This window comes from Triticum dicoccoides, chromosome 7A, assembly GCF_002162155.2.
Source record: "Triticum dicoccoides isolate Atlit2015 ecotype Zavitan chromosome 7A, WEW_v2.0, whole genome shotgun sequence".
In the NCBI taxonomy this organism is placed as follows: Eukaryota; Viridiplantae; Streptophyta; class Magnoliopsida; order Poales; family Poaceae; genus Triticum; species Triticum dicoccoides.
In genome coordinates, this window is record NC_041392.1 from 57520778 (window position 1) to 57530983 (window position 10206).

General features: G+C 43.2%; 1 long non-coding RNA gene across 1 annotated transcript; it reads left to right on the forward strand.

The window, feature by feature from the left end:
• Positions 1-983: 983 nt before the first annotated feature.
• Positions 984-4252, forward strand: LOC119327729. The gene is made up of 6 exons (XR_005158656.1): positions 984-1141; positions 1259-1454; positions 1714-2274; positions 2402-2861; positions 2951-3265; positions 3369-4252. It is a non-coding gene; the product is annotated as an uncharacterized LOC119327729 (long non-coding RNA).
• Positions 4253-10206: the final 5954 nt, after the last annotated feature.

Consider the following 10206-nt stretch of genomic DNA (forward strand, 5'->3'; position numbering starts at 1 on the left):
TGCGAGAACATTCACATGATGGCGTCCGAAAGGAGCTGATCTCAAAGACAGGAATGGGTACGCTTGTCAGAATACTATTCACAATTTTTACACCATTATCGATATCTAGTCACGCAACTAATACACATGCATATTGATCTCCTTCTTAACAGTTCACAGAGGTGCGGGACAATCTCCTAGAAACGGAGCGCGTAGAAGCACTTCAAGAGGAAATAGCGGGATTTTTGCTCGACCAGGTCATAAATCCGAAGGGAGAATACTATTACCCGCTACCGCCCCCATCGACCAGGTCATGAACCACTTCCAATTGTCATCGTGCTCCGAAGGCACCAATTAGGCTAATGCCACTGGCTTCGAAGGCAACATGCATATGTAGGAGAAATTGTATATAGCTATACATGTGTGTATGTGTGAATTAATATGGTGGTTTGTGAGACATTGATGATATATATATGATTGGTTCTACTAGAAATTCTATATATATATGCATAACGTGTACAATGTGTAGTATCGTAAAATACCAGCAAACGAAAAAGAATTAAAATAAAAAACACAAAATTAAATAAAAAAGAAATCATAAACTAAAAACCCCCCAAACATTTTAGTACCGGTTGGTGTTACCAACCGGTACTAAAGAGCTCCCGGCCCCCGGAGTTGGCTCGTGCCACGTGGTTGCCCTTTAGCACCGGTTCGTACTAAACCGGTACTAAGGGGGGGTGGGCCTTTAGTGCCCACACTTTAGTACCGGTTATGAAACCGGCATTAAAAGGCCTTACGAACCGGTGCTATTGACCGGTTCTGCACTAGTGCAGGCACGGGGCCAAACCATATGGGTGGGAGCGCGGACGGGCGTGGGCTTTCTGATCCGTGGCTCGGATCGTTACCTTTTCGTCTGAGCCTAGAACAGGTAGGCCGTACAGGACGTATGGATTAATCTGGGCCGCTCGGATAACCAAGGTCCACCAAGCTCCCAGTCCCCAGCAGCCAACCCCACCGGACGCAACCGCACCACTCTGCCCCCTCGCCCTCTGCTCTCATCCCGGCGAAACATGCTTCGCGGCGGCGTGGCCGGCGCTTGAATCGCCGGCGACGGAGCGATGGAAGAAGCCGGGCTCGAGCTCTTACTTGATGCCGTCGACCGGTAAGTGAATCTCCGCGCCTCCGAAATTTCCATTTTTCCTGAATCTGAGGTCATGGCGGGATGAGTGAGCTAATTTGATTAGTAGCCTGCCACCCATGGCGGAATATGATTATGTAGGTTTCCCCTAAGGGAAGAAAGCGAATCTGGGAAGGCAAGATGAACGTAATGGTGCTTCTGGGTGCGGGCAACATATTGGAGGAGATACAACTGCTGAGCCAAACTGCGGCGAACGACGGTAGTGAGAAATATCGCCCACTGCATCAGCGCAATCTACTGACAGGGTTAACCCAGAGGCACCTGGGTGGACAAAACGGTTAGTTATGTTTTTCTTAATCATGTACAATATACATAATTTTCTGAATGCCATTTAGGTAGTTTTTGCTGTCTGACACGCCTAGACAGATGAAAAGCACATAGCTGCAAAAACCTGAATTGCGTGTTTGCCTGTGATACATTTTGTCATGAGACAATTAAAAAAGAAAAACAGCACGACACTGTTGTAGAAGTGGCACACTATTATCAACCATTTTATTTTATAATAAATAAGCAATGTTCTTATGGGTAAATTTCAGGTTATGCCTGGGGAGCGCAACTCCGGGTAGGATGCCTTGCCCTTCAGGTAGGAGTGCATTTGAGCAGACAATCCGAAAATACGCCGAATGTCAATCTTGGTAAAGTGTAAAGCCTCATATGGAGTGTTTTCGGGACTGTCGAGAATGTGCTGTTCACAAAAAGAATGCACAGGAACATATGTGGTAAGATATGTCGCAAGCGAGCTGATGATGATGTGAGGAAAACCTTGGAGGTTTTTGCGGACATATTGGCTGGTAACCCAGGCTTCACATACCGTGTGCTGGCAAAAAGCAATAGCAGAGTTAAGAATTTGATGTGGACAAATGGGAGCAGTCGGATGCAATACCAGTTCTTTGGGGATTTGATAACGTTCGACACGACATACAGAACCAACTTATATGACATGCCTTTCGGTCTATTTGTTGGGATAAACAATCATTTCTAGATCATTATCCTAGCGCGGGACCTGATGAGAGATGAGCAGGTTGAAAGTTTTGAATGGGTTTTCGCTGAGTTCCTGTGGATGATGGGAGGTCCTGCACCTCGAACAATACTAACAGGTAAACATAGCCTCCCAAGTTAACTAGTATGCTTGCCCTGTTTCCTCATGTATGTAAGTAATAAAGCATTTTGCAAAAAATGCACTCTGGCCTAACTATGATGTGCACTTTGTACATACCAAAACAGATCTATGGAGGTGGCGATCCGCAAGGTTTACCCCGATACTGTGCACTAGTGGTGCAAGAGGCACGTGCTGGAGAAGGTGAAAGAAACCTTGGGGCCACTCTACACGAAAAAGACTGACTTCCAAGCAGAGTTCCATATGGTTGTGAATCACATGGTAACTAATGATGAGTTTAAGATAGCCTGGAGCTGTGGAGCATGCTGCTTGATAATAACAATTTGAGAAAACATCCTTACATGACCCAGATCTATGAAATATTCTCGAAGTGGGCAAAATCATACTTCAAGGGGTGTTCGATCTGCGCCAAAGTCACAAGTACACAGCACAGCGAGAGCGCAAAGCACATGTTCAAGTCTTACATGCTGCTTGCAAGCTCAATGCACATTTTTGTGAGGCAGTACATGAGACTTCAGTTTTGACCGTGAGCAGGAAGAAAATTACGAGGAGAAGAGGACTATGATTGTGAGTTTATTTTTCAATTGTTTTTAAGAACACATTCTTTTGTAGTGCATATTACTTGGTAGGAACTAATATGATCTGTCTCTTGTCAGGGTGAGCTTGTTAGGAGAACAAATCTTGCAATAGTGCGGCATGCGAGCATAATATAGACAAGGGCCATGTTTGAACATTTTGGCCGTCTGCTAATTGAGCGTACATCATATAACGTTATGGAGGTTGAGAAGATGAGGAAATATGTGTCAAACACACAATAATCCATCAAAACGCAATGAGTGGTTCAGGGTTGTTTATGAGGTAGTCATCACAGAGGACGGGTTAGAGTTCATTTGTGAGTGTGGTCAATTTGACCACACGGGGATGCGATGCTGCCACTACCGTTGGTCTCCCCTTAAGAGAGAAAAAAACAGGTCAGCATGTACCATTGGTCTCCCCTTACAAAAAAAGGTGTACTTTCTGTTCAAGCATGGCGGGTGTATTTCGGTTCTGATTTATTTGTTTGCTTCTGTTCAGGTAATGGATGTGCTTCACCTAGAGGAAATACCACTAAAACACATAAGGAAGCGGTGGACAAGAGATGCAAGGGACATACTTCCTGAGCACCTATGGCACTACCAGAAGGACAATGCGGTAAACATGTCTTTCAATTGCAGGCATTCGACTTTGTACGCACAAGCTATGAAAGTTGTGCGGCTGGGGGATGCCGGCGCTGAATCGTTCCACCACATGCCAGCTGGTCTGAAAGCCTTGATTGCTAGTGGGGTGCCTTTCGCAAAGAAGAGGGACATTTTAGGTTTCGAGGACTGTCTGTTGATCTTGCCCGGCGAAAGGTTGCCAGGCAACGGGGATGTTGAAAATTTTGGGGGCGGCGACGGTCGTTGCCATGAAGATAGTGCAGGATGATCTGCAAGCATTAATGCCCTGCATGGTCTAGCTGCTCCAGATAAGCAAAGAGGGGCTGGACGTCAGACTAATAGCAGAGAGAAAGCTCCATACGAGGGGCTGAGTGAACGAACACAATTTTGCGGCATTTGTCGTCATGAAGGCCACAAATGAACCACTGGTCCCGACAAGGGTGATGCCCAAAGAAACCTCATAAACCGGGGAAATGCAAGAACTGTGGGATGGAGGGACACCATCACAACACATGCACGCGGCCGCTTGGTGCTGCGTAGAAAAACACTAAATTACGTTGATTGGAAAAACTTTGTAAAATTGAGGATTTTCTGGTGTGTTCCAGTGAGCATTTGCTCCACACTTGTTCCTCTTAGTCGAACGTTGTTGCATTTACAGTTCAGAAAAATGTGTTGTTGTAGAACAATAAATTGTCAGCGTTGAGTGTTTCTGAAAATTCCGTACTGTAGGAATGTATGGAAAATTTGACCTGGCACGCCTGATGCGGACTAGCGTCCATCAGTCCATGATATTGTTGAGAACACACGTGTCATTTGCTCGTGCTGGCCATGATGTCCAGCCTCTCCTGCTTAACCAATGTGCGCACCACGGGTTTCAAATTTCGAACTGCGTCCAGAGTAAATGTAGCTAGTTTGCATGAGACTGGTTGGAAGACTACTTATATATGAATGGCACCATCCAGGCTGGTTGCGGGGCGGCGACAAGCATATTTGGCGGTGACGGCCGAGCAGGGGAGGAGATTAAGGTACGGCTAAAAATCAATAGGTTCTTCCACTCCTGCTGGATTATGACCTGAAATCGTTGATTCATGTGGACAACCAATGCAGGTGGCCCATAGTTCAAGATCTGGGGTGGCAACAAGCACCTGGAGCACCAACTTTGTGCCAGATGAGGATGCTCAAGTTGTCGATTTTTTTGCTCGGAATCTTCATGACCATTGGAAATAGTTAATTCCCATGTCTGCAAGATCTCTCTGTAAAAACCAAACTGTTGGTACGTAACCAGGTGGAAGTGATACATCAGGACCCCAAGCTGGCCGAGCTGCTGATTGCAGAGATGGAAGGATTCTGGCCTGGAAGAAGGATTGGCGAGAATGATCCTGCAGTTCTTGCGATGGCCGCTTTCTATGTGGATGGACGGCCGTTTCGCTTATCTTGACGGCGCTGGCTCGGATCCGCACAGGAAACAAAATGATCCATTGGGAAGTATTCTATTCCGCCTCACCTAAACGGCTCTGGCCGCATTTATTGCGAATAACTACCCATCCCATTTTGCTCACCATACGACCGCAATACTCTCGGGAATACGCTGCGCGGCACAGATCTGCATGGTCGTCTGACGGGAGAGATTTCAGGAGCATCTGAGCATGGGCTCAGAAACGAATATTCGACATTTAAGTGACATCATTGTGTCCCATCACCTGTTTGGTGGCCGAGTAAAAGACGCATCATGCATGCATGGCTCTGCCACCCTCCATCTTACTTCCCATGAAAGTACTAGCATTAATTTTCTTCCTATATGATCCATATCTTTTAAACCAGAATTTTGTTTTTGATTTTTTATATATTTGGAATCCTGATGACCAGATCTTTCAAACAAGATCAATAGTGATTATTTTTTAGTTTCACTTAAATTGCTTTCGTTTCATGAAATTGATTAGAACTGAAATGGGTTTAACAAATTTTAAAATTATTCCATTGATTGAAATTGAAATGAAGTCCATACCGGATCACATTGTTCCGAGATGCATTTCAATACCATATGCATCACTACCATATTACTTTGTCAGCATATAAATTTCAATACCGGTGGCATTTTAATTTTGAGACCAGTTTCAGTATTGTGATGCAACTACGGTATATAATGTGAGATGGAAACATGAAATATGAAATTGAGATGCAACTACGGTACATAATGTGAGACGGAAACATGAAAATGGAACTGAAATTGCCAGACTGCATCTATTTCAACTTTCAGGCCTTTTTCAGTCGCATGTCCAGTTTTAATAAATGTGAGATTGAAATATGAAATTTAAATACAACAGTTATATATAATGACATACTGAAGTTGAAATTAAAAATTTCATACCACATCCATTTCAATTTCGAAACCACTTTCAGAACCGTATCCATTTTCAAGTAATGTCAGATTGATATATGAAATTGAAATACGACTGGTATATATAATGTGAAATTGAAACTGAAATAGTAAAAATCTGACGACTTTAAAATGTATCCAAATTTGATATTGTTTGAAAGGTCTTGTCGTGATGAATTAAGATATATAAAAAGTATTGAAAACAAATTATTATTCTAGAAAACATTAGTGTTTCAAAATATCACTTCGAAATAAAAGGGTTGCTTTTTGTATGAGAGAGGAAGAATATAAAGAATGCATGCACTGTCCTTTGTATTTATTCCTTCAGCATATAAAATCTGCTCTCTCTCTCTCTCTCTCTCTCTCTCTCTCTCTCTCTCTCTATTTCCTGACAAAAGCTGACATGCACCAAGCATATTCTTTTGTATTTCTTCCTTCAGCATATGAAACTCTCTTTAACTCACACTTATCCGTAGAAAACAGCCCGCATCTTGAGCAAGTTGCGTCCGATGGATCCTTTAGCGGTATATCCCGATGCCGGTAAAAAGTGCAATTAGTATGGCTCATGGTTCTCGTGACTACGGGCTGTGACAGTGACTACGTACGTCAACTCCAATCCTAGACTCTAAAGGGGATGTCTGTTTTGTCTGGATTTTATTCGTTTGGGGCAGAAAAAGGATGTTCGTGTCTCATTTTTGTTCGAGGGCATGCATGCACCCAACGCAGCTGACCCATTCTTCTTCTCTTGGAGAAGATTCTCATTGTCCTTCGTAAGCTATTGACTGTCTGCAAGGTGTTCTCTGTACTTCCCTTTTCCTAACTGTAGCTTTGCCTCGGTCTTCTCTCGGGCCTCTTGAAGTGTATACGATCATACTCCAGGGCCTTCTCCTCCAGTGATTTCTGGGTCTCCTCTACAGAGACGTAGTTCCAGTTGGTATTCTAACACTGAATATTCAGCTCTTGGAAGGACCATCAGTCGTAAACTCGAGATGAAGGATGGAAACAGGAAAATATGACCATGTATGGGTGCTTCTCATATGTATAGAAAACGATACAGCACATGCATAAAATGATACCATATGTATGATGCATGTCGGAAACCTTTCATTTGCTTTTTGGTGAATAATAATTTATTTCCGGATAGCAGGTACCATCTTCTGTTTTTTTTCTCTCGTTGCCGCTTCTATGAGACAGATGGGTTAGCAGAGGTTCAGCTTCTTCTCCTTACTTTTCTCACATTGAATGGAGCGAGCTTCAACATGAGGGGCTGTGAGATTGGTAGCGTCAGACTACTCCGGTCCTCGTGCCTGAATTACCTTTCAAGATTGGAGACCCCCACCAAAAAATCTACTTGGTCAGCTTATCCAAGCACAACCTTACCTTTTTCCGCGTGACTATGGTAAAGTTTTTCTTGCTTGCAGACGACTTCTTAGCCGCCAATCTTTAGGTGACTAGACAAGCATGACAGGCCGGGCATGCAGTTTTATTTCCGACATCTCCCAGCCCGATTTTGAACTAGTACCGATGGAATATTTGCATAAGCGCAGAAGATAGATGACTGTGGCACGACAAGGTAAAAATTACACAACTTCATGAGAATGAATCCATGAGCGTATGCGAATACAAGGATGTGAGGCTCTTTCCTCCCTTTTATGGGGCTCCCTCACGCAGTTGATACTATTGTAACACCATAGGTGTCAATACTACGGTGGGATGCTACTACACTGTTGGTGCAGGACCGACTAGGAGCCACCGTAATCAATGTAGTACTACTTTCCAACGAGGTACGCACGTACGGAGCAGGCTTAATTACTTTCCAAGCTGACCAGTGTTGCAAGGAGATGACAATATACCACGAGATGCACTTATGCGGGCTAGCCTAAGAAAACACACCCCGGCTGGATGCGCGCACACTGCACACAAGCAAAACACATGCACGCGCAACGAGACCAGATGACCACCAGAGCGTGTCTTTTATTGATGATTTGTTACTTTTTACGGGGATTACATTGGTAGACATTTGTTAGCAAAACAACCAAACTACAGATCCTTTCGGTGCTTGTCTGTGTTTCCAAGCCTCACACAGCACCGCATGGACATAAATTACTTACTGTAAAACCTCTTACTCTTAAAATCATTTGAAACTTCAATTTTTTCTCTCTTCTACATATAGAATCCACAAGAGGCAATCATAATCATAAAGCATTGTTATCAGAATATGACACATCAAGGTCCAACGTACACTAACTAAAAAACAGATAGCCGAATTCCGATTTGGTTACAATATTTTTCTATATTCTTGATGATGTAGAAAAACTTATACTGGAACGACTAAATCAAATTTTAATTTGGAGCAGAAACAAATCATCGGTTTCCATTTTGCCTCATCCACCGAAAACATGCCGAATCAATGTAAAGATCCATGTCAAATTATAGACCGTACAAAATGATACAACACATGTTAAGAATGATATCCTTTATATGATGCATGTCAGAGACAATTCAGTTTATTTCGTGAACGATTTATTTTGCTGAGCAAGTATCACGTTATGTTTACTCCCCTAGCTGCCGCTTCTTTGACACAGATGGGCTGGCAGAGGTTCAGCTCTACTATTCCTTTTCTCGCATTAAATGGAGTGAGCTTTGGCAAGAGGGGCGCTGAGATCCATAGCGTCAGACTGTTCACGTTCCTCATGCTCGTATTTTCTTTGAAGATTATGGACCCCCGCCAAAAATTCTACTAGCTCAGCTTAGACAGGCACTGCCTTATTTTTTTCCACATGAATATGGTACAGATTTTCTCAGTTGCCTGGGACTGCTTAGCTGGCAACCTCTGGGTGACTAGACAACTATGTCATCCAGGGCATGCAGTTTTATTTCCGACACCTTCCAACCCTAGTTGGAACTTGTTTTGATGGCGTCTTTGCATCAGAGCAGAAGATAGATGACTGACACAACTCCACAAAAATTACGCAAACTTTGTGAGAACTCATCCATTAGTCTTTTACAAGGATTGCAGAGGTCGTTCGTTCCCTTTTATGGAGCTGCCTCGAGTGGTTGATATCATTGTAACACCATAGGTGCCAATCCTACGGTGGGATACAACTACACTGCTGGTGTAGGCCCGACTCTGAGCCACCGTAATCAATGGAGTACTTTCCAACGAGGTACGCACGTACGGATATGGCTCAATTACCTTCCGAGCTGATCAATGTTGCAACAAGATGATAATATACCGCGAGATGCACTTATGCGGGCTAGCCTAAGGAAAGACACCCAGGCTAGATGCGCACACAAGCAAAACACATGCACACGGAAACGAGATCAGATAACCACAGGAGCGTGTCTTTTCTTGATAGTTTGGATTTGGAATTGTTGACAGGGATTACATTGGTATATATACATATGCTAGCAAACTAGCAAACTACATATCCTATTCGGTGCTTGTCAGTGTCGGAGCCACTCATGGCACCACATCGACATAAATTACTCACTGTAAAACCTCTTACTCTTAAAATAATTAAAAATATTTTTTCTCTACTACAGTACATATATGATCCACCAGAGGCAATCATAATCCAGACCCTTAAATAACATTGTTATCTGAATATCACACGTCAAGATCGTTAACATACACTAATTAAAGAACAAATAGCCAAAATCTTATTTGGTTACAACATTATTCTATATTCTTGATGAGGTAGGAAACATTACACTGCACCGACTAAATCAAATAATAATTTGGAGCAAAAGAAAATCATTGATGGAGGAAATAATACCTATGACTCCGGTAGCTCCGAAATTGGTGACATTGTAGAATCATGCAATTAATAAGTTTTTTTTTCAGAAACAAATTGAATAATGATAGTATCGTTTCATTTCTCACTACTTGTTCTACATACGCTACAGGAAAGAGGGAGTTTGCCGACAGTCTCATGCATATGAAAAATAATTTGTGAGTTGTGGATATGCCAACTCTAAAGTGACAAATATAACAACATGTACGAAAGCAAATCTATCGGCGCATCATGTGGGTGTCACCCTGCTTGGTAAGTGTGCGGTCAACTGGAGTGGAGGCAACATGACATGAACTTGGCCTCGGCATACTCTTGAGCAAAGAAGCAGCAAGCCTGGTTCGGTGCGCAAACCATATTTGGTGTTGTAGTATCAATTACAGGCGTTTCCGCAATTTGGAGCACAACCTCTCCTTCGTTCGATTCTTTTTCGGCCCCCCGTTGAGCATTTTTTAACGACAGCATCGTTGTGGTTTTTGAGAAGCTCCCAAAAGCTTCCTGTGTCGCTTTTAGGGAGCTTCTGCAAGCTTCCGATACATTACACT